A 21,875-nucleotide genomic window follows, 5' to 3' on the forward strand; every position below is an offset into this window, starting at 1 on the left:
TAGCATGAGTTTGCAAACTTAACTGTCTGACCACGAATATCTGCATATACACACACGCACAACTCTGAATGTGAATACACATAAACCATAGGCTGCCGACATCCCAGTAGTCGTCACACACAGTCTGGGGGTCCGTCCTGGCCCATGTGCTATAGTGGGGGTGTTGTTATGGCGGGCACTCCCCCTTCACAGGGACCATGACCAGAAATTGTCCCTGAAGGGGGCAGTGCAAGCATGAGAGAACCAGGTGTGGTGGGAATGCTCAGAAGGGAAGTAACCACCAGCTCCCGAGGCTGTCGATTCACCGCTTACCTCCTCTTACTGAAACAGCGTGGCCAGCGTCAGGAATGCCAGGCTCTCCGTGCATGAAGAGGGACTGAGTCAGGCGCTGCAGCCCTGGCACCTATGAGGCCAGAGCCTGTGCACGCCTGTCTGCAGCACCAGAACCCGGAGCCCAGGTGGGAGAGAGCAGGAGCTCCGCGTGAGCTCCACGTGAGCACAGCGGGGAGAGGAGGCCCGGAGCGGAGGGTGGGTTTCTGGGGAGAGTCCACTCAAAGGCCTAAGGGTGGGACTATATTTGGGTTTCCCAAACACAGCAAATTCACCTCCTCCACTCCACAACTCATTCCGGTTGTACCCTTTCCCACCATTCCTAATAATGCACCATGCTTTTGAGACCACAAAAGGCAGTGCCAGCCAGCTGGGAACTGGCCGGCTCAGACAGGGTCCATAGCCCGGGGCAGGGGTCATTACTCCCGAAACCCACCAGGGGGCCCACTCTTATTGGGAATCAGCTCCGGCAGGAGCTGTGGTGGGAGCACCGCCCTTCATCCTGCAAATGGCATTTACAGCTGCCTCTTGGGCAGACCTTTCTCCTGCTGCCCCCGCTCGGCCCGTCTGTCCCCTCTGCACTGGCTTGGCTTCTATTGGAGTTCATGAGAAGAGCTCCACTCTGGGGGGCCAGACCAGGGTCACAGTCCCACATTGGCCTGTGTCCCTGAGTGACCAGGAGAGAGGGTGGGTGAGCAGGACCAGCCTGATGTGAGTCATCTACTTCACATCCCTTCTCAGTGCTCGTCCAGCTTCCTGTGGGCAGCTCACCATTATCTAGAGGCAGTTCCATCACGTGAAAAGTAATACAAATAAAAGTGGTTTTTTGCTGAGCACCTACATGTCCTACCAGGCACGTGACCTTCAACAGCTCTAACCCTCACGAGCTGCTGCCGTCGTGACGCGGTGCCAGCTAGTAGCAAAGGCTCTGGGCTCGTGATGATGGATGAATGGAAGGGTGAAGTGCACACTGATTGACTGCAGTCTATATTTTATAGACAAGGACCCGAGGCTTCCAGTTGAGCAAGCTGTCCTCGGTCACACAGCCCTGGAATCCAGAGTGCTTCACTGGGATCCGCTTTCCTGCGTCGGTCTCTAACTTCACAGCAGATCCTGAGAATTCCCAGCCTCCATAATGGGCAAGCCAGTTCTTCAATAGATAGACAGAGATAATCTTACTGGTTCTATTTCTCTGGAGAACCCTGACTAATACAGCCTTGTACTTGGTTTGGATCTGCTGTCACCGGCTTGAAATTCTGAGGCATTTTGTTTGAACTTGTGTTTTGTCACTGAAGTCTGATGGGACAGTGGAGCAGGTGTGTGAAAGCAGAGCGATCGCACCCCAGGCCACCCCTGCTGTCCCTTCCGCACTTCCCTCTTCAGTGCCCCGTGAGCACAGAAGGGTAGTGGATCCAAGCTCTAGGCGCTAATGGGAGTCTTGGGGGGCACGGGGAAGTGTGCCCCGTCTATGATGGGTGAGGGGGACACAGAATTTGCTTCAAATACAAAGAAAAGCATCAGCATTCTAAAACATGACCAACCACGGAACTCTGTCATCCTCTTACTGTTACTTCCATTTGAGTTGTCCATTTATGCTAAAATGACGGAACAGAAGACAAAGGGTAGGACAAAGCATACTTCCTTTTCCTTTAAGTCCTTCTTCACTCATCAGTGAGCAGAAGGTAGAGTGCTGTGAAATGTGTAAATATCAATGTATGAAACAAAACCAACTGAGTTACTTTTGTCCAGCATTTCCATTGTACGGTAACATCAAAATACACAGGCATGTAACAAGCTATGAAATCTGAATCCTGTAACTTCCGTAAGTCTGCATACGAGTTAAATGCTTTTACATTTGCATTTAAAACTGGCATTGCACAGTATGAAGATGGCTGGGAAAATTCATGCTAGCAAGGTAAATTTTTAATTTTTCTTTATTTAGCATGACATTAAATAGCAAATAAAAACCACAATGATAGCTAGAAAGAGTGGTTGTGAAAAAAGGAAAAAGCTGTCTCTTTGACAGCACTTTTCCCCTGCTTTCTGAACAAGGGCATTTTCATTCTGTACTAGACCGTGGAGAGTACATAGCCAATTCTGAACAGAATATTTTAAAGTTGAAAAGGAATCTGAAGGATTTTATTCGAACTCTCTCATTTCACAGATGTGGAAACAGAGGCCAGAGGAGTGAGTGGGCATGAAATCGGGGACATTTCAGGTCTCCTGTCTCATTCAGCCCTGGTCTGGTCCCACATGGGCCCCACATGGGCCCGGCCCCAGGCTCTGCATGGCTCACAAGCCTCTCAGGGCTTTTCTTAGAACCTGCCACGGGCCCAGGACCCCAGCCAGGCTGGCATTCTCTACTGGCCTGTTCCAAGGGCAGAGGCTGTCTGTTTAACTGCTTACTGAGAAAGTCCCAGCAACCCCTGCCCCTCCCCAAGGACGTGTCTTTAGCCATGTGAACTTCCCTGCTGGGAGGCCCGTGGCCCACCAAACACCCCTCATTATGGCCAACACAATGCATAAACGTCCGACCCGGCCAGGGATCCCGTCCTGGAATCCCGGCTGTATTCACTGTATTGTACCCAGAGAAAGAGGGCGACTGTAAGTATGCAGAAAAGAGGGGGGCATGTCTTGCCTTGAGCACCCTCTGATTCGTGGGGCCCCACTTTCCCATGACTCCTTCCTTCAGCTTTGGCCTCATCCTACTGGCTTTGAATCTGAAGGTCATGTCCAAGGTTGACCTGTTCAGTGCATCTTGGATCAGTGGAAATGAAAGGCGCTTATGCTGGGTAGGGGACAGAGCGGTGGATATAGAAAGCTGTGCTGGGCTGGGCTTTGGGGGTGGGTAGGTGGGGGCTGGGAGGGCAGCAGGCCTGGGCAGTATTCTAAATGGCCCGTGGCCAGAACAGGCCTATTCCTCATAGCACCTTTTCTCCCACATTGGAAGCGTCTCATTTGTTCCACCCCTAACCAAATCTGTTTGGTCATTCCTTCAAATTCCCCAGCTCCTTCCTCCTTCCATCTCCCTATCTGACCTGCCTCCTGCACCTGGTTAGGTCAGGACAGCAAGGAAGAGCTGTCCCCATGGTGCTGGCTGCTGGCTCCAGCCCCTATGGCTCCCCCCTCCCCTGGTCCCTGACCCTATGTGCAGCTGTGACTGGGTCTTATCGGCGATTCCCATGCTGACACTGGGCCTTACTCCTAATATGTGTCTTGTAGCCACTTTTTTTTTTTTTTTTGAGTGAAACTCCTTCCTCACTGTATATGCTGGCCTCAAACCCAGGCTTCCATTCTGGACCTGCCACTGTCCAGCAGTGGGGACTTGGGGAAACAGCCCCTCTTTGGGCCTGCAGTGTCTCATAACTGTCAGGGCTGCGGAAAGATTAAATGAGTCAGAGCTTCTAAGTTGGCACTGTGGGGACTAAAGGCTGACTCACCTTTAAGTCTCCCCACGTGACTGTGAAGACCCATGAATTCTGGAACCACTCAAAACAGAGGGCCACAGGCAAACAGCAAAGAGGCTCAAAGGAGGGTGAGGGCTGCGGGGTAACTCCTTATGGCTGGATCTTTGGTTCTCAGAGCCTTCTTTTACAAAAACAACCATATGCAGGAAGAAAAGCCATTTGATCCTCTAGGAGCCACCAACGGCATAGGTAAAGAAGAACTCCCAAGTGCAAATGGCAGTGAGGCTGGTGGGGAGGTAGCTTGAGGACGTTCCAGGCCACAGAACTCAGAGCAGGAGGGAGGGCCCTGGAGCTTCTCTTTGTAAACCTGGAGTCCACGCCCTGGTCCGGGGTCAGCTGCTACTTCCCAGCCCCTTGACCTCAGACAGGGCACTCCCCTTTCCAGCACCAGCTCCTGCATCTATAAATGCAAAGGATGAGCGGTGCATGTTGCTCCAAGTGTGGTCCAGGATGGATGCAGCAGAATCGTGCTGGGGATCTGTCAGCAGCAGGTGACTGGGCTCTGCCCCCGACCTCGGGGTCATGGTGTGTCTATACCCCGACCTTGGAGCCACAGTGTGACTGTACCCCAACTTTGGAGCCATCGTGTGACTGTACCCTGACCTCGGAGCCATCGTGTGTCTGTACCCCAACTTTGGAGCCATTGTGTGTCTGTACCCTGACCTCGGAGCCATGGTGTGTCTGTACCCCGACCTCGGAGCCACAATCTCCAGTGTGTCTCAGCAAGTCTGAGACCCACTAAAGTTGGAAAACGAATTGCCTAAGTTGCCAAGGCCTTTTCTAGCTCTAATGTTATAGAATAATGTTTCTCAAAAGGTATTCCTTTAGTGAAGAAGAAAGCGGAACACTATCTCAATCAATGTATTTTATTTTAGAAAGTATGCATGTCTCTCATTACTATATTTTGAATATTATGACACACCCACAAATAACAAATTTGAAGTTTGTATAAAAATAAACAGATCTAAAGTTTATACAGAGAGACAAAAGATCCAGAGTCACCAATACAATGTTGAAGGAGAAGAATGTGAAGTTGGAGGACTGACAGTGTCTGACTTCAAGACTTACTATAAAGCTCTATAAAGCTTTAGTGATCAAGACGGTGTGGTATGGGCAAAGGAATGCACCAATAGATCAATGGAATAGAATAGAGAGCCCGGAAACAGATCCACATAAATATAGTCAACTGATCTTTGACAAAGGATCAAAGGCAACAGAATGGAGCAGAGATAGTGTGTCAACAAATGGTGCTGGAACAAGTGGACGTCCACATGCAAAAAAACTAAATCTAGACGCAGACCTTAGATCCTTCACAAAAACAAAACGAAAATGGATGATAGACTCAAACGTAAAATGCAAACTTTAAAACTCCCAGATGATAACATAGCAGAAAAGCGAGGTGACGTTGGCTTTGGTGAAGCCATTTTAGATACAAGACCAAACACATGATCCATAAAAGAAATAATTGGTATTCTGGACTCTGGTAAAATGAAAAACTTCTACCCTGAGAAAGACAACGTCAAGAGAATGAGAAGACAAGCCACAGACTGGAAGCAAATACTTGCGAAAGACACATCAGGGCACTCTGTATAAACTTTAAAGGACTGTTATCCAAAATATACGGAGTACTCTTAAAACACAACAATGAGAAAGCAACAATTAAAACAACCCAATTAAAAAGGGCCACAGATACTAAGAGACACCTCACCAATCGGACAAACAGATGGCAGGTCATGTATGAAATGATGCTCCACATACGTCATCAGGGAAATGGAAATTACAACAATGAGCCACGACCCACCTGGTAGAACGGCCAAAATCTGAACACCGACACCATCAAGTGCTGGCGAGGACGTGGAGCCCCAGGAACCCCCATTCACTGCTGGTGGGAATGCAAATGGTGCCGCCACCTTGGAAGGCAGCTTGGCGGGTCCTTACAAAACTAAACGTGGTCTCACCAGACGATCAGCAGTCATGTTCCTTGGTGTTTACCCAAAGGAGTGGAAACGTACGGTCACACAAAACCTGCACATGGACGCTTAAGCAGCTTTACTCATAACTGAGAAAACTGGAAGCCGTCAAGATGTCCTTCAGGAGGTGAGTGGATAAACTGGTCCATCCAGAGAATGGAATCTTATTCAGAGCAAAACAGAAAGGAGCTGTCAGGCCATGAAAAGACATGGAGGAACCTTAAATGAACGAAGCCAATCTCAAAAGGCTATGTACTGATTCCAACTCTGTGACGTTCTGGAAAAGGCAGCACTGTGAAGACGTGCAGTGAGAGGAGCTGGCTTGTGGGTGGAGGGATGGATGGGGGTAGCAGAGGGTTTTCGGGCAGTCAGAATGCGGTGTGTGATACTGCAATGTTGGATACGTGTTACTATACATTTGTCCAGACCCATAGCATGTACAAGAAGTGTAAACTATGGGCGCAGGGTGAGTATGTGTCCAGGTAGGGCCCCCAGGTGTCACAAACGCACCATTTTGGTGGGAAATATAATGAGGGGCCTATGCGTGCGTGTGTGCGTGTGTGTGTGTGTGTGTGTGTGTAGCAGGGATAAGCGGGAACTCTCTGTACATCTTCTCAATTTTGCTGTGAACCTAAAACTAATCTAAAGAAAAATAAAGCTTTTTAGAAATATAAACAGAAGTCAAATACAATTAAAAATCTACCATCACGATATAAAAATGGGCTCCAAAAATTTAATCACGGAAAATATCGGTTCACATAAAAATAAGGTGAAAGGAAAGCAGTGTTTTAAGGGGCCTGAAATAAGCCAAAGAAGATAGTGAAACTTACATTAGATGCAACTGAATGAGCACAAACAGAGGACGTTGGAGCCATCACGAGGCAGGCAGTTTCCTAAGGCACACCCCACACCAACCCCAGAGACGGCAAGAACTGTAGGTGCCTGTCTGAGAGCAGGGCTGGGCCAGTGAACACCAGTCACTCGAGTGGTCTCTGCGTGCATGTTAGCATGGCTGCCCCGTATTCTGTCTCTGTGCCCTGATGTATTTTCTCCTTCACCCTCAGAGCTGCATGCACCCTAAATGCAGACCACACTCCTGAGACTGTGCAGTCTCTCAGAGGACCATGACTGACTTTCCTGAGCACCTACTAATGCCAACACTGTGGCTAATGTCACATAAGGGAGGTCACTGACTTCAGGAAACTACATCGTAGTTACCCTTGAACTATATCCTTGAACCCATGAGACAGAGGCCACGATACAGGGCCAGGGATGCTGATGGGTAAATGGCCAAAGGTTATGCAGCCAGGTAAGTGGCAGAACAGGGCTTCTAAGTTAAGGCTCATCTCTCTGCTCTGTGCCTTTCAAGGGGGTGGTGTTCTGACTTCAAGGCTTCTCTCTGAGGCTATGCATGAGGCCCCTCCAGCCCTTGGAAACACAACAAAGCCTGTTTCAACCCTTTCCTCAACCAGGCAGCCTGAGGTCTGGGCTAGTCCAGGGTGGACAACCTCCCACCCCAGCTTACTCTCACTCGGTAAACATTTTGGGAGCCCTTCACACGGCCAGCAAAGGTTGGTGCGTGCACAGCTGGGCGTGTGAGCGCAGGAGTTTGTCAGCATAATTGATGGTGCTGAGCCAGAGGCCAGGACAGGGGGTGCTTGGCGAGCAGATGCGGGAGGATGTGTAATCCCTATAATACACACAGAGGCATGTAATTTAGGAAAGTGGATTTGTTTTCCTTGAACAACAGAGAGGAAGAATGCCACTCCATGTAGTCAGGGCCATCCCCGGAAAGTTCAGACACTCAATTGTTTCTCTGTCCTGCCTCTCTAGCTCTTGCTCCACTGGCAGCCATCACAGGATGGCAGCCCTGTGAGCCCACTGGCCTCCTGGCCCCGGTCTCCTCACCCTCCAAGCTGCCCACACATGGACACAGACTGACCTCTGGGTACAGCGGGGTACCCAGCAAGTGGTGAGCCTCTCTGTGCTCCCGTTTTCTCATCTTTACACTGAGGACAACAGTGCTGTCCCGACCGGCAGGACAATGCAACGTGGGACGAGGGGAAGAAACCTGTTGAGGATGAAAAAAAAAGGGGAGACAGGAGACGCGAAGAATGGAGGCAAGACAGGGATCTGATCAAGCCTCAAAATTTTATTACGATGGCGGGTTATATATATAGCTATGTCAGATGGGGGTGGGATATGCTATGTCATAGGGTGGCGAGGTACTTGTCGCGGGCTGATAGGCTAGGACAGGGCGATGCCATATGAGGTACAAGGAAATGGGCAGGCTCTGGGTTTGGCGCGCGCGGGCTCTGGGTTTGGCGCGCGCGGGCTCTGGGTTTGGCGCGCGCGGGCTTTGGGTTTTGTGACCAGGAAGTTCTGCCTAGGCAAGGCCTGGGGATTTCTATGGCTTCCGACATCTCCTCCCTTTTTGTTTGTTTTAAGGAGGTGGGCCTTGACCGAGTGAGGGAACAGAGGCCTGGTTCCTCCAACGAGCAGAGCTCGTTATTGGATGGTTTTGGGTATCTTTTGTGGAGGAGAGGTAGAGATTTTTTGATACCAACCTCTATGCAAACCAGGTATGTTCTCAGGAAAGTTAAAGGGAGCCGACCGTTGTGAGTCGAGCCCTTTCCTTGCAAATGCTTTGCTTTGCACTCACCTCGGTGCCCATACCCCTCCCCAACTCGTGGGGGGAGTAGACATACCCTTAGTATTATGTCGTCCCCCGTGGGGAGGAAGCCAAGATAGCCTTCTTCGAGGCCGTCCCCTGTTGCTAGCCGCTGATAATGGATTTGGATTGGTTTGGCCAAAACAGCATCGATTTGGTTTTTAATGAGGTCAGTAATGCGCCTAAAAGCCCATGGCCCGAAGGCTATTAAGAGAAGGATGCAAGGATGCATAGGAGGGGGCCAAGGGTGGGGAGCAGGTAGGGGAGAAGTCCGTTGAGACCCGTCCAGAGTGGGTTTTCGAAGAGTTCTTTGCGTCTTTTTACTAGGTCCTCTTGTAGTTTTTTGATCTTGTCTCGGACGATCCCAGACTTGTTAGCATAGAAGCAGCAGCGTTCCTGTAAAGCTAAGCAGATACCTCCCTGTTCTGCAGTGAGAAGATCTAGGCCTCGACGGTTTTGTAAGACTACTTCAGCTAAAGAGTCAATCTGATCTTGGAGATCATTGATGGTCCCAGAAAGTGTTTGGACATCATCTATCAGCTGGCGTGATAGTTTATTGTAGGACTGGACTGCAACACCTACTCCCGCGGTACCCGAGGCTATTCCAGCAGTAATTCCTAGCCCTACGAGTAAGGGAATGGCTGTAATAGCACGCTTGTGGCGCCCGGTGGCAAATTCTAGGCTGGGGAGAGGGACAGGTGTGTCTCCTGGGATAATAGAGATATCAGGGAGGAGACTAGCTGAGACACAAAGTCCAGTCCAGTTGGTGGGTAACGTGGTGTAAGCGAGGCTGTTCCCACATATGAAAACTTGTCCAGGGCTAGAACACAAGGTTCCGTTAACTTGAATGATGTCAGAACAGTTAGTAAAAGTGACAAACCCTAGATCTACATCAAAAGTGTTGTTTTGAAATCGTCCCTGATAGCAGGGGGAGGTATTAAATCCTACAGGTTGAACTCTAAGAGGAAGGGAGAGACGGGAACAGTTAGAGATTTGTGTGTTTACTGTGATATTGGAGGGGATTGCAGTAGGTATGGGAGTTCCCATAGTCATGCAAAGCCAGCAGTCCTGGGCAAGAGAAGGGTTGGAATGATTTAAGGCCCAGAAGGTGGATTCGAGAATGTTGTTGGTTTGTGTGTCTAAATCCATATCCCGGGATTTTGGGAGAGCCAAGGGGTGGTAAGTTAAAGGGGGGAATAGGTGGTGGAGTATTTTTTGAATGTGCTCAGTGACAAGAGTCTCTTTTAATATGTCATTTGGCCCTCCGCCATCTGAAATGTGGACAGGCATTTTAGTTGGCCAACAGACTTTATTTCCAATTGTACCACTGCAGCCCGCCTGACTATATTTGTTATTGTCAGAGAGGGAGGTGGAGTCCCAATCACCTCCGAATGTGGCGGACCTACGTCTCAATAACATGGCTGTGAGATAAGTTTGGTTGTCTGAGCCAGTACAAATTTGGGTGGTTGTGTAGCAGGAAGAATGCATTTGATCAAAATAGCTGCATTCGCTGGGGCAGGGCGGTGGTAGTCCTGCAATGGGGGGAATAATGCGGGGCTTATTGGTACAGGTCCATTGTGTTTCATCTATTCCTAGTCCGAATCCCCCCTTTATATTAGGATTATAGGCGAGGTAGGCTACTTTATTACCGCAATCAGTGGATGCTAAGTATGCTAAATCTACCTGTCCTTGTGGGGCTGGCTCCTCGGTGTGGGCACGGAGGTATCCACTGGGCACTGTGCCTCCCGGGCAGTCACATGGGTTGCCATAGAGCTGTCTGTATAGCTGCTCGCGGCTTACGGGGGGCCCAAACCCTCCGTAAACGGGGATGATGAGGAATGTGAAGAGTGTCAAAGTGAAGGACTCCATGAAGAACTTTATGTCCTGTGAAAAGAGAGAGAGATTTTCTCAGGGAAGATATCCCTGGAGTCTTTATGTGTTATTTGGATTTGGGGTGTTGACAGGCTTAACGAGACGCTCTGGCAGCCATCGCGCGCCGCCTTCCTGAGAATCATAAATGCAGGCTGACCCACGTCCCCAAATGAGGACTGGATCGGGGCCGTTCCATTTGGAGGTTAATGGATCTTTCCACATAACTGTAGCATATTGATTTTTTGTTTCTTGGTGCCAGAAGCGATCGGCAGCCGATTTTCCCTGAGCGTCAAGTTGTAGGAAATTAAGGGTAAACAATGCATGGCTGAGAACATTACGAGGAGATCCTTTGGTCGGATAGGCAGTGGTGGTTTTTAACTTGTTGATGGTGTTTTTGAGTGTCTGGTGGGCTCGCTCTACAATGCCCTGGCCTTGGGGATTGTAAGGGATGCCAGTGACGTGTTTGATTTGGAATTGAGCACAAAAGGCTTGAAATGCCTGGGAGGTATACCCTGGTCCATTGTCTGTTTTTATAGTTTGAGGTTTTCCTAGTGTGGTAAGGCATTGGAGGGTATGGGCTATGATGTTTTTTGTAGCCTCGCCCCCATGAAGGGTGGCAACCATGAAGCCGCTGAAGGTATCTATAGTTACGTGTACATACTTTAAATGGCCGAATTCAGGAATATGTGTAATGTCCATCTGCCAGATTTGTCCAGGGAGTAAGCCCCTTGGGTTAACTCCTAGGTGAGGAAGAGGCAGAAAGGTTATGCACCCTGAGCAACTTTTAACAATGTGTCTAGCCTGATCTCGGGTAATTTTGAATAACAAGCGAAGTGTGTGGGCATTGACATGATGTAAGTTGTGGAATTGGGTGGCTCGCGTTATAGGATCTAAGGTTAAGGGACATACTAAGCGGGTATGATTGTCTGCTATAGCATTGCCCTGTGAAAGGGGTCCAGGGAGGTCAGTATGAGCCCGAAGATGACTAAGGAAAAATGGGGTCTGTCTTTGTAGTATGAGATGTTGTAGTTGTTGAAAAAGTTTGGCAGCGCTGGTAGAGGGCTTGATATATGGCACTGTTTCTAGTTGGGGCACAGACAGGGCGATATAGGCACTATCAGTGTACAAGTTAAAGGGTGACTCCTGTAGTTTTTTAAACACTTTTATAACGGCATAAAGTTCAACAAGTTGGGCAGACTGAAATGGAGACTGCACCTGAAATCTTTGTGAGTTAATGACATATGCTGCTACGCCAGAAGAAGACCCATCCGTGAAAACCAAGGCGGCATTTTGTAATGGTTTAGTGGCTGTTATCTTTGGAAAAACAAAGGGATGTAGTCTGGAGAACTGTAGGAGTTTATTAGGGGGATAATGATTATCTATCTTGCCCTGAAATGATGTAAGGGAAATGATCCAGTCATCGTTATTTTGGGTTAGCCAATTAAGCTGTTCTTTAGTGTAGGGGAGAATGAGCTGATCAGGGTCCCTGCCAAAGTGTTGTCGGCTTTTTTCTCTTCCTATCTTAATAAGTTTGACTACCAGGGATGGGTATGTGACTAGGACCTTAGACGGGGAGGAGGGTAAATGAACCCAGAAGAGGGGATTATCTTGCCATAAGACCCCAGTAGGTGTATGAGGGGTTGCACAAATAATGAGGGAGAAGGGCTGTTTGTATGATAGAAAGGTGACTTGTTGTTGTTGAATTGCCTTTTCTAGTAATTGAAGAGAGCCCTTTGCCTCAGGCGACAGCTCTCGAGGGGAGAGAGGGTCTGAGTCTCCCTGAAGAATATCAAAGAGGGGCTTGAGGTCTCCTGTAGTGAGCCTTAAGTATGGTCGAAGCCAGTTAATATCTCCCAAAAATTTTTGAAAGTCATGTAAAGTGTATAAATGACTAGTTTTAAGTTGGACTTTTTGGGTGGTTATGGACTGATTATGTAGCTCAAATCCCAGATAGTAGTAGGGGTCTTTGAGCTGGATCTTATTGGGGGCAAGTTGGAGTCCATAAGTGGTAAGATTGTGAGTTAAGTGTTGGCAGCATTGGAGTACCTCTGTGGTGGTCTTTCCTGCTAGAAGGATATCGTCCATATAATGAATAATATAAATAGTGGGCCATTGTGTTCTAACAGGATCCACAGCTTGTGCCACAAATTTTTGGCATAGGGTGGGACTATTGGCCATGCCTTGTGGGAGGACTTTCCACTGAAAGCGCTGCATAGGACCCTTGAAGTTGGTTACAGGCAGGCTAAATGCGAAACGCTCTCTGTCCAGGGGGTGTAAAGGAATGGTAAAGAAACAATCTTTAAGGTCTATAATAATCTTGTGATAGTTAGCTGGGATAGCTGTCGGGGAAGGGAGGCCTGGTTGGAGGGCTCCCATGGAGAACATGGTTTTATTAATTTCTCTGAGATCCTGAAGGAGGCGCCAAGACCCAGACTTCTTTTTAATAACAAAAATGGGTGTATTCCATGGCGAAGTAGTTGGTTCTATATGTCCTGCCGCTAATTGTTCCTGCACTAACCGAGAAGCTGCGGACAACTTTTCCTCAGGTAGTGGCCATTGGTCCACCCAAACGGGGGAATTATCTTTCCATTTTATCTTCTCCGCATGGGGTGCAGGAGGATCAATGGCCGCTAGGAAAAATCCTGACTGCCTAATCCTTGTCGGTTAGGGTTGGGCTTTATAGAAAGGGGATTTTTTATCCCTTGACCAGCTTTTCCCAGTCCCTGTCCAGGGAGATAGCCTTGGTTAAGCATCTGTTGAGCAACTATTTCGTTGGGGCTGCACATGATAAGTTTGAGTTGTGATAGGATATCACGGCCCCACAGATTAATGGGAATTCCAGAAATAATATATGGCTGGACCTTACCAGTATTGCCCTCTTCGTCTTCCCATGAGAGTATTTTAGAGCTTTGTCTGGGATTGGCTGATTGTCCTATGCCCTGTAGATGGGTATATGAGGCTTTAGAGGGCCATGTTGAAGGCCAGTATCTATCTGAGATGACTGTTGCGTCCGCTCCCGTGTCTATTAAACCTTGAAATTTTTTTCCATCTAAGTACAGGGTTAAAAGTGGCCTCTCTAAAGTGACCTGTTGTATCCAATAGGCATCTGAGGAGCCGAAGGCGGACTCCCGTCTCTTTGGTGTCAGATATTGTTTATTAGAGGTGTCTAATGGGAGAAGCACAAGCTGTGCTATCCTTTGGCCTTTTACTATGGATACAGGGCCCAGAGGGGCCGAGGCTAAGAGTTGTATGAGTCCTGTATAATCATTATCTATGACTCCTGGGATTATATTCAGGCCGGCGAGGGAAGAGCTGCCCCGTCCCAATATAAGTCCAAATGTTTCCGGGGGCATAGGTCCCGTCGTGGTGGTGGGAACGAGTTGGACCCCTTGGTCTGGGGTTAGTATCGAGTCGGCGGCGGCACAGAGGTCCAGTCCTGCGCTTCCGGGGGTAGCCCGGTGGAGGGAACTGACACTTGAGCTGGGAGGATCTGAGGACTTGGTTGTTGGGGAACAAACCTGACAGCCCCTAGGTTGTGTCCTGATGGAGGGGCCAGGGGCTGGCCCCGACTGGGGTTTCCCGGTTTCCTGGAAAGGGGGATACCTTCAATATCTGTTTTAGAATAACAATCAGAGGCCCAATGTTTGCCCCGTCGACATCTTGGGCACACGGTGGAAGGCATTGGTCTGGAGGGTGTCGGTGGGGGCTGTGATGAATTTTGGGGTTGTGGACCTCTATTTTTTATTGGGCAATCTCGACTAAAGTGTCCAGGTTGTTTACAGGAGAAACATAATCTAGATTGTTGATTAGGAGGCTTGTTTGAGGCAAAGTCTCGGAGGGCGGCTCCGATAGCGAGTCCCAAGGTATGGGAGGCTCCAACCCCTGAGCATAGTTTAATGTAGTCAGCAAGGTTGCCTCCACGGTGGGGGTGAATGGTTGCCTGGCAAGTGGGGTTAGCATTTTCATAGGCTAAATGTTTAACAAAGGCGCTATCGTTCTCGCCTTCTCCGACCAACCGTTCGGCGGCGTCGGTGAGTCTGCTGATAAACTCACAATATGGCTCCTCGGGGCCCTGACGAATCTTTGCCAGGGAGGTGGTAGCGGAGCCTCTTGGAGGTAGGCGGCGCCACGCCTTGAGACCAGCGTTCTGAATTTGAGCTAACAGCCCCGGGGGAAAAGTTGCCTGGATTTCATTGGTATGATAGGGTTTTTCTCCTAGTAATTTATCCCGAGTCCATGATCTTGTTGTTCTATTTTCACTATTGCGCTGTGCTATCTCTCGGCAGTTTTCTTTAAACTCTGTGTGCCAGAGGACGTGGTCCCCCCCAGAAAGGGTGGCACGAGCTAATTTAAACCAATCATTGGGTGTGAGCCAACGGTCACTGAGACCTTCAAGAATTGCCAAGGTGTAGGGCGCTGTCGGGCCATAAGAGCTTACTGCACCTTTTAAATCTTTAATATGTTTGATGCCTAGCCGGTGATATTTTTGGCCAGTGGGATCATTGGAGTTGGGAGTGTTATCTTCTGGGTCTTCTGTGTCAGAGGCCTCATCGGCCGAGGGGGGATTATGAGAGTCGGGGGGTTCATTGTCAGTCTCTTCCATTGTATCCTCTTGAGAGGGTGGGCCACGGTTTTGGCTGCGGGTAACTGGAAAGGTCATTAGGGTCTTTTTATTAAGTATTGGGCCTTTTTGAGGTTTTTCAGGGTTTTGGTTAGGCATTAAGGTTTTAAGTTCTTTTTCAAGGGCATGCAGCTCCTTTAGGAGTTGCATATGTTCGCGTTTTTGTTGGAGTGTCTCTCTAAGAGAAGAAATTTCTTGGGTTAAAGATATTTTTGCCTGCCTAATGGGATCGGTTAAGGATGGGGTGTTTTGAACTAGGGTGTCTTGAGGGAATAGGGGTGGGTCATAGAATGTTGGGAGTTCCTGAGGGGGGACATAAGGGGGAGGGGTATGTATTTTTTGTGAAGGGGCGCGCAAGGTTGGCGCGGCAAGGCCCCAGGGATCTTCTTTTTTATTATAGCGGGCAGCTTGTTCCTCTAAATCTATCTGGTCTCTTGGGGAGAGCTGGTCCTGATTATTAAAGGCCAAAAGGGAAGGGTAGATTTTAGGGGGGTCTTTTAATGGGTGATTCTCTAAGGCAGAGGCTTCCTGATTATCAGCTTGTTTTTTAGGTTCCTCTGGCATGTCTATTGAAACAGATTGGCAGACAGAAGGGGGGCGGGAACTCTCTTTTAGGACTGTTTCCCCTGTCTGTAAGATCTCTCTAACATCTGGGTCTGAGGAATGTATTTTTAGGATATCATTAATCAGATTCCAATATGAGAATGCCGATACAGGGACCTTGTTGGGTCCAAAAACCCGATAGTAATCATTAAAACAGTCTCCAACTCTCTTCCAATATTTTTGATCAATCGTTCCTTCTTGGGGGAACCAGGGGCAGATATCAGAGACAAAACTGAAAAACTCACGTAAATCTTTTTTTCTAGCCTTAACTCTCCGCATCTTGAGAGATTCCTTAATACCCTTAAGGAAGAGTTCATGTGAACTCAACTCCTGTCCCATGTCAATCACCTACTCACCAATCTCTCGTCCTTCGCTGGGCGGCTACTCCAACGTCGGGCAAACTTGGAGTCTTTTCTTACGGGTGAATACCTCGTGAACTCCAAACGAGCCTTTTTACTGCCGAGGGGGCTGTCGAGTCTTGTCCCTTACGGGCTCGAAACAAGCCACACTCGCGCCGGGGAGGCCCTCGAGTCTTGTCCCACGAGTGAAAACTGCGTGGGCTCGAAAGAAGCCAGCCCGTGGAGGCTCAGGGAGGGGGGGGGGGCCGCGGCGGTTTCCAGAGTAGGTGTCCTCATAGAATCTTCGTACCTCGGGCCCCACGTTGGGCGCCAAAATGTCCCGACCGGCAGGACAATGCAACGTGGGACGAGGGGAAGAAACCTGTTGAGGATGAAAAAAAAAGGGGAGACAGGAGACGCGAAGAATGGAGGCAAGACAGGGATCTGATCAAGCCTCAAAATTTTATTACGATGGCGGGTTATATATATAGCTATGTCAGATGGGGGTGGGATATGCTATGTCATAGGGTGGCGAGGTACTTGTCGCGGGCTGATAGGCTAGGACAGGGCGATGCCATATGAGGTACAAGGAAATGGGCAGGCTCTGGGTTTGGCGCGCGCGGGCTCTGGGTTTGGCGCGCGCGGGCTCTGGGTTTGGCGCGCGCGGGCTTTGGGTTTTGTGACCAGGAAGTTCTGCCTAGGCAAGGCCTGGGGATTTCTATGGCTTCCGACAACAGTGCCATGTATGTTCACTCTCCATGCACATCAAGCATGTATGCAGCACCAGCATGTGTCTTCCCAGCGATGACAGAGCTGCCTGGGAGCTACCATCATAGATGTAGGAATGAGCCGAGACACAGCAGGTGCCCATACACGCGATCCTTTACTTCCCTTCTCTCCTGTAACACGGTATATAAATCGGCCTCGCAGCTCCAAGTCCCCCATGGTGTCGGCCCTGCCCAGGATGAAGTCCATATTTCTTCATGAGGCCATAACGTTTAAGATACCCCCATATATATATATATATACACATATACACATATATATATGTATATACATATATATACATATACATATATACATATACATATACATATACATATATACATGTATATATTTCTTCATGAGGCCATAACGTTTAAGATACCCCCATATATATATACATATATATGTATATACATATATATACATATACATATATATACATATATATACACATATACATATACATATATATATACACATGTATATATTTCTTCATGAGGCCATAACGTTTAAGATACCCCCATATATATATATGTATATATGGCCACCTCTAGGACCAGCCCTCAATTCACAAACACAGGTAAAGAACAGAGTGAGGTATGCATACAAAGGAGTTTATTGCAACATGCTGTAACTGAAAAGAGAAGTGGAAATAACCATCTATCAGTTGAGAAATCATGAAGGAAATTGCAGCTCTCCATATACCAAGCTTCATGCAGATTTTCTTAGCATGGTATCTGGCATGGGATGGGCATCTAATATTGGTGGAATGAAAGTACAAAAGTACAAACAGATGGGAAGCAAGGTGGCCATTAATGGAATAAGATGGGTCCAAATGAACGGACATTGACAGGTGCCCAAGGTGTACTAGGTGAAAAATCAAGCTATGGGATAAGTTGTAGAGTGTCTTCTCATTTTACAAACTAGGATGTGTCTGAGTCTGTACGAGACAAAATATCTCTGAGTGAACAGAAAATGTTGGGAAAACTACAAAAGCATCTCTTCAATAAAGATTTTTGGAAAGAGAAATGGAGAACCGTGCTTTACTAATCTGATTTAGTTCTTTTCCCCATTTAACAATATAGGGTAGACATCTCTACACGGTAATGAATATAATCCCCTAGTTATGGATATGTTGACTATTGCCAATTTTTCATTTTTATAAACAGTACTGATTGGAACAATCTTGGGAATATCTCTTTGCTGATGGATAACACACTCCTGGAAGTATAACTGCCACCATTTTTATTGATGTTAATTCCAGTTGTCTTTGATCACTGCATGCCATTTAATTGATTGCAAAATCAGGGAATGGCTCAGCCTTTTACTGGCTCTGACACAGAACAAATTAACCTCTGACGCTCACTGGCCTCACCTGGAAAATGGAAGGATGTGACTTGAGGAGCTGCTAAGATGAAGGCTGACAATGGAGACCCCTGGATGTGGGCCGTCATGTCACCTCAGGGATGCCCAGGCAGCTCAGGAGGAGACTGCGCAGAAGGGAGGACTTGTTGATGCTTTTGTAACTGATTCAACTTCTAAAACAGGACACCTGGGGCATGGGGTTCACACACAGGGCAAGAAACTGACCCAGTTAAGTGGCTTTAGCAGGGTCACACCATCAGCTAGTGACACCGTCTCTTTGGTTGAATTATTCTGAATGAAATATTGGGGCTGGACTCAGGAGGATGGAGATTCTAAGTTGCCAGGAAGCCAAAATTTGATTTCTCAGCAGACAAGTGTGATGCACTTTTCAGAAATCAGAGAATCTTAGTGATAAAAGGAAACTTTTAAAGTCATTTTTCAGGTGGGATATAGTAGAATATGCAATTTCTAGAAGACGGCCCTAGATTTGAAGTCAGATGAGCAACTCTGGCAAGTTTCTTATCTCCGAGCCTCTGTTTCTACCTTCGTGAAATGCGAATGTCAGCGCCATCCTGCCAGGTGTGCTGCACGTCAGAAGTGAGTCACAGGAGAGTCTGGAAGTGTGTCCCGCACACAGGTACCTAACCCACGGCCTCTGTTACTGCTACTGCTGCTGTTACTATTATGATTATTGCTCTCTCTCCTGAAAAAGTTAGGGCGTCTCAGGAGGAGACTGTAGGCAATGACTAAGTGCACTCACTCAGTGACAGCTCTTCCCCGCTCTAGCCAGGCCCCGGGGACGAAACAGCGACAGAATTTCCTGCCCTGCTGGACCTGGCTTCTAGCTGGGGAGACAAAGAGTAAACACATAATAATACAAAACACACTGTCGGACAGCACGAAGGACCCACAAAACCTGAACCGGAGCAGAGAGAGATGTGGAGCTGGTTAAGATGGGGAGGTTTTTTAAAATTGTATTTTACTGTGGTAAAAACAGTTAACATGAGATCCACCCTCTTAACAAATTGTGGTGTGTCATATTGTGTTACAGCAGGTCTCCAGAACTTATTCATTCATCTCGTACAACTGAACTTTTACACCCCCTGATCAGCAGCTCCCCGTCTCCTCTCCCCCGGCCCTTGGCAGCCACCATTCTGCTCTCCACATCTACGAATCTGACGGTTTTAGATTCCTCCTGTAAGCGGAATCACACAGTATTGGTCCTCTGGGACTGGCTTGTTGCACTTAGCAAAACACCCTCCAGGTTCATCCACGCTGTTGCACACTGTGAGATTTCCTTCTCCGTGAAGGCGGAGTGGTATTCCGCGGTGGGTCTTCACCCATCAGTGGACATTCACGTTATTGCCATACACTGGACATTGTGACTCATGCGGCAATGAATACAGATGGGGTGGCTGGGAAGGTCTGGGGGGGGGCTTTGAGCCCTCTGTGGAGGGAGAGAACACACGTCTGGGGTGGGCTCTAGTCAGAGGGACGGCCATTGGAAAGGCGTAAGCCGGCAGTGGGGCTCTGGGTTTGCAGAAGGGCAAAGAGGCCATTGTGGCTGCAGCTCCTTGTGAGGGTCCAGGGATAGGCGGGAAGGTGGGCAGCCCTGGGGCAGTCTGTGAAGGAACACGGTGTGACCAGTGACTGGGGTGTTAGATTTGGCTCTCAGCATGAGGGGACGGCACAGGAGGATTCCAGCCGAAATGACAGTTTGGATTTACTTTTCAAAGGACCCCTCTGGTGGCCTGTGGGAGAAAAGCCCGGGGGGTGGGGTGGGGAGTGAGGGTGGAGGGCGGAGGTAGGCCCAGCAGAATCTGAGTAGACCGCCCATTCCAAATATCATCCCCGCCGCCGCCCTTCCAACCAGGTCAATCGGGTCCCATCACTTTTCTGTGCCGTTCACTGTTTTAACCTCTTAGTCTTGTGCATCTTAACATGTCACGGGTGGCCCTGAGTGCATCATGTAGGATGGGGCAGTCTCTCCGTCATTCATTTCTTCTTTCTCTTATTCATTCATACATTTTGCAAATACTGTTGATGCCTGTTACGTGCCAAGCACTACACTAGACTTGGGGATACAGCAGTGAACAAAAAGATGGTATTTACTGCCCTCATCGAGATTAAAGTCAAATAGAAATGCAGGAAACAAGTTTTTTTAAGAGGAAGAAAAAGAATGACAAATTTCAGTAACTGCAGAATTTTTACAAAAGGGTGTGGCAGGTCAGAATTATGACCCCCAGGAAAGCATCCTGCCCTGACTCCGGGAACATTAGAAAGGGAGGAGGTTCCACTCCCATGACTGTTACGTTATGTGGCCACATTGACCTTACTAGAGGGAGGTCATCCAGGAGAGCCCGAGAAATCAGACAACGTTCTCTGGCTGTGGCGGAAGAGGGCAGAAAAGTGTAGGAGAGGCATCCAGCAGGCTCCCAGGATAAAGAAGCAGACAGCTCCCCTGGGAGCCGCGGATGGAGAGGACAACCTCAGAGCCGCCTCTGATGCTCACAGGTATTGAGAAAACAGGGATCTCAGTGCTTTGACCGCAGGAATGAATGAAGTCAGCCAACCACCCAAATGAGCTCTGCAGCAGATTCTTCCCCAGAAACGTCAGAAGGAAGTGTGCTCTGCCAGCCCCGATTGCAGCTCTGTGAAAGCCCGAGCAGACAGCCCCTCAGAGAGAAGACAGATTCATTTCCACACAGAGACCGGGACTGTGATTGGCAATCACCTGAAAGTTATCCGTACATCGATCTGTGACATTCTCACAGCGATAGAACGAGTGAGAAAAACGGGAAGAAACTAAGTCATGGAGACATTCTCTTCCTCTTTAATGTGCGCCCATATATTTTTGGTGGGTATAATGATACATATGCATGTTTTCTATCTCTGTTTAATATGTCTTAGAAATTCGAACAATATGTCATCCTGGCAGAGAAACAGCCCAGAGGAGGAAGGAAGTGAGACAGAGCTTTCCAGAATCATCTTTCCAGAACCCTCTGCCCACGGCCTCTGGCCTCATGGCCTCTCATGGCAGGGAAGGAAGAACAAAGCGAATTCTCGAGCTCCTCTTCTCTGAGGCAGAGCATGGTGTTTGCCAGCCCATGGATCCTTTTCCATAACGAGGTTTGGTTTGGAAAAGCACAGGGATGAGCGTGGGCGACAGTGCTGAGTACACAGCACACACCAGGCCTCTTCTCTGGGCATGGACGCACCTAGGTGAGACGGAGCTGCCGGAGAAGGCCACTGCACTGCAGGGACACTCCAGCTGTGGCTCCCTGTTCCATCTGCAATAAGGGGGAGGACTGGGCTACAGGAAAGCCATGGTGCAGGGTCTCAGAGAGGATTCCCTGTCCTCCTGAGCCAGCCCTTCCACATTGGACCTCAAGGGTCATCAGACAGCAGAGGCTGTTCTGGGGACCCCACTGTGGCTGCCCCTCAGATGTGCCAAGTTTGTTTTCACAGTGAGGGTTTTGCACTTGCTGTTCCACCCCCTGGCTTACTCTTATCCAGTCTTCCCCGTGTCCTTCCCCCTCATTTCATTTCTGTCTCTCGCAGCACTTAGGATACCTCAGCCATTCACTGTGGCGGCCCATTTCCCTGCTTCCTGTCTTTCCCACAGGAAGGTGCTCAGAGAGGACCCTTCCTCCACTCCCCACTCCACCCCTGCACCTGGACTGTCTGGGGTACGCTGGGCTCCTGATAGCTGTCTGCTCCGTGGTGTGCCATGCAGGTGTGATCACGCCCTTCTCTGCCTCCCACCTTACCTGTGGCTCATAAGCAAGGCACCCACCTCAGGCCCTCACACCCACATGCCAGAGCTGGCCTCCCCAGCACGCCTTCTCTGCTCCATGTTGTCAGCAGCCAACA

This window comes from Rhinolophus hipposideros (assembly GCF_964194185.1).
Source record: "Rhinolophus hipposideros genome assembly, chromosome: 13".
Taxonomy (NCBI): Eukaryota; Metazoa; Chordata; class Mammalia; order Chiroptera; family Rhinolophidae; genus Rhinolophus; species Rhinolophus hipposideros.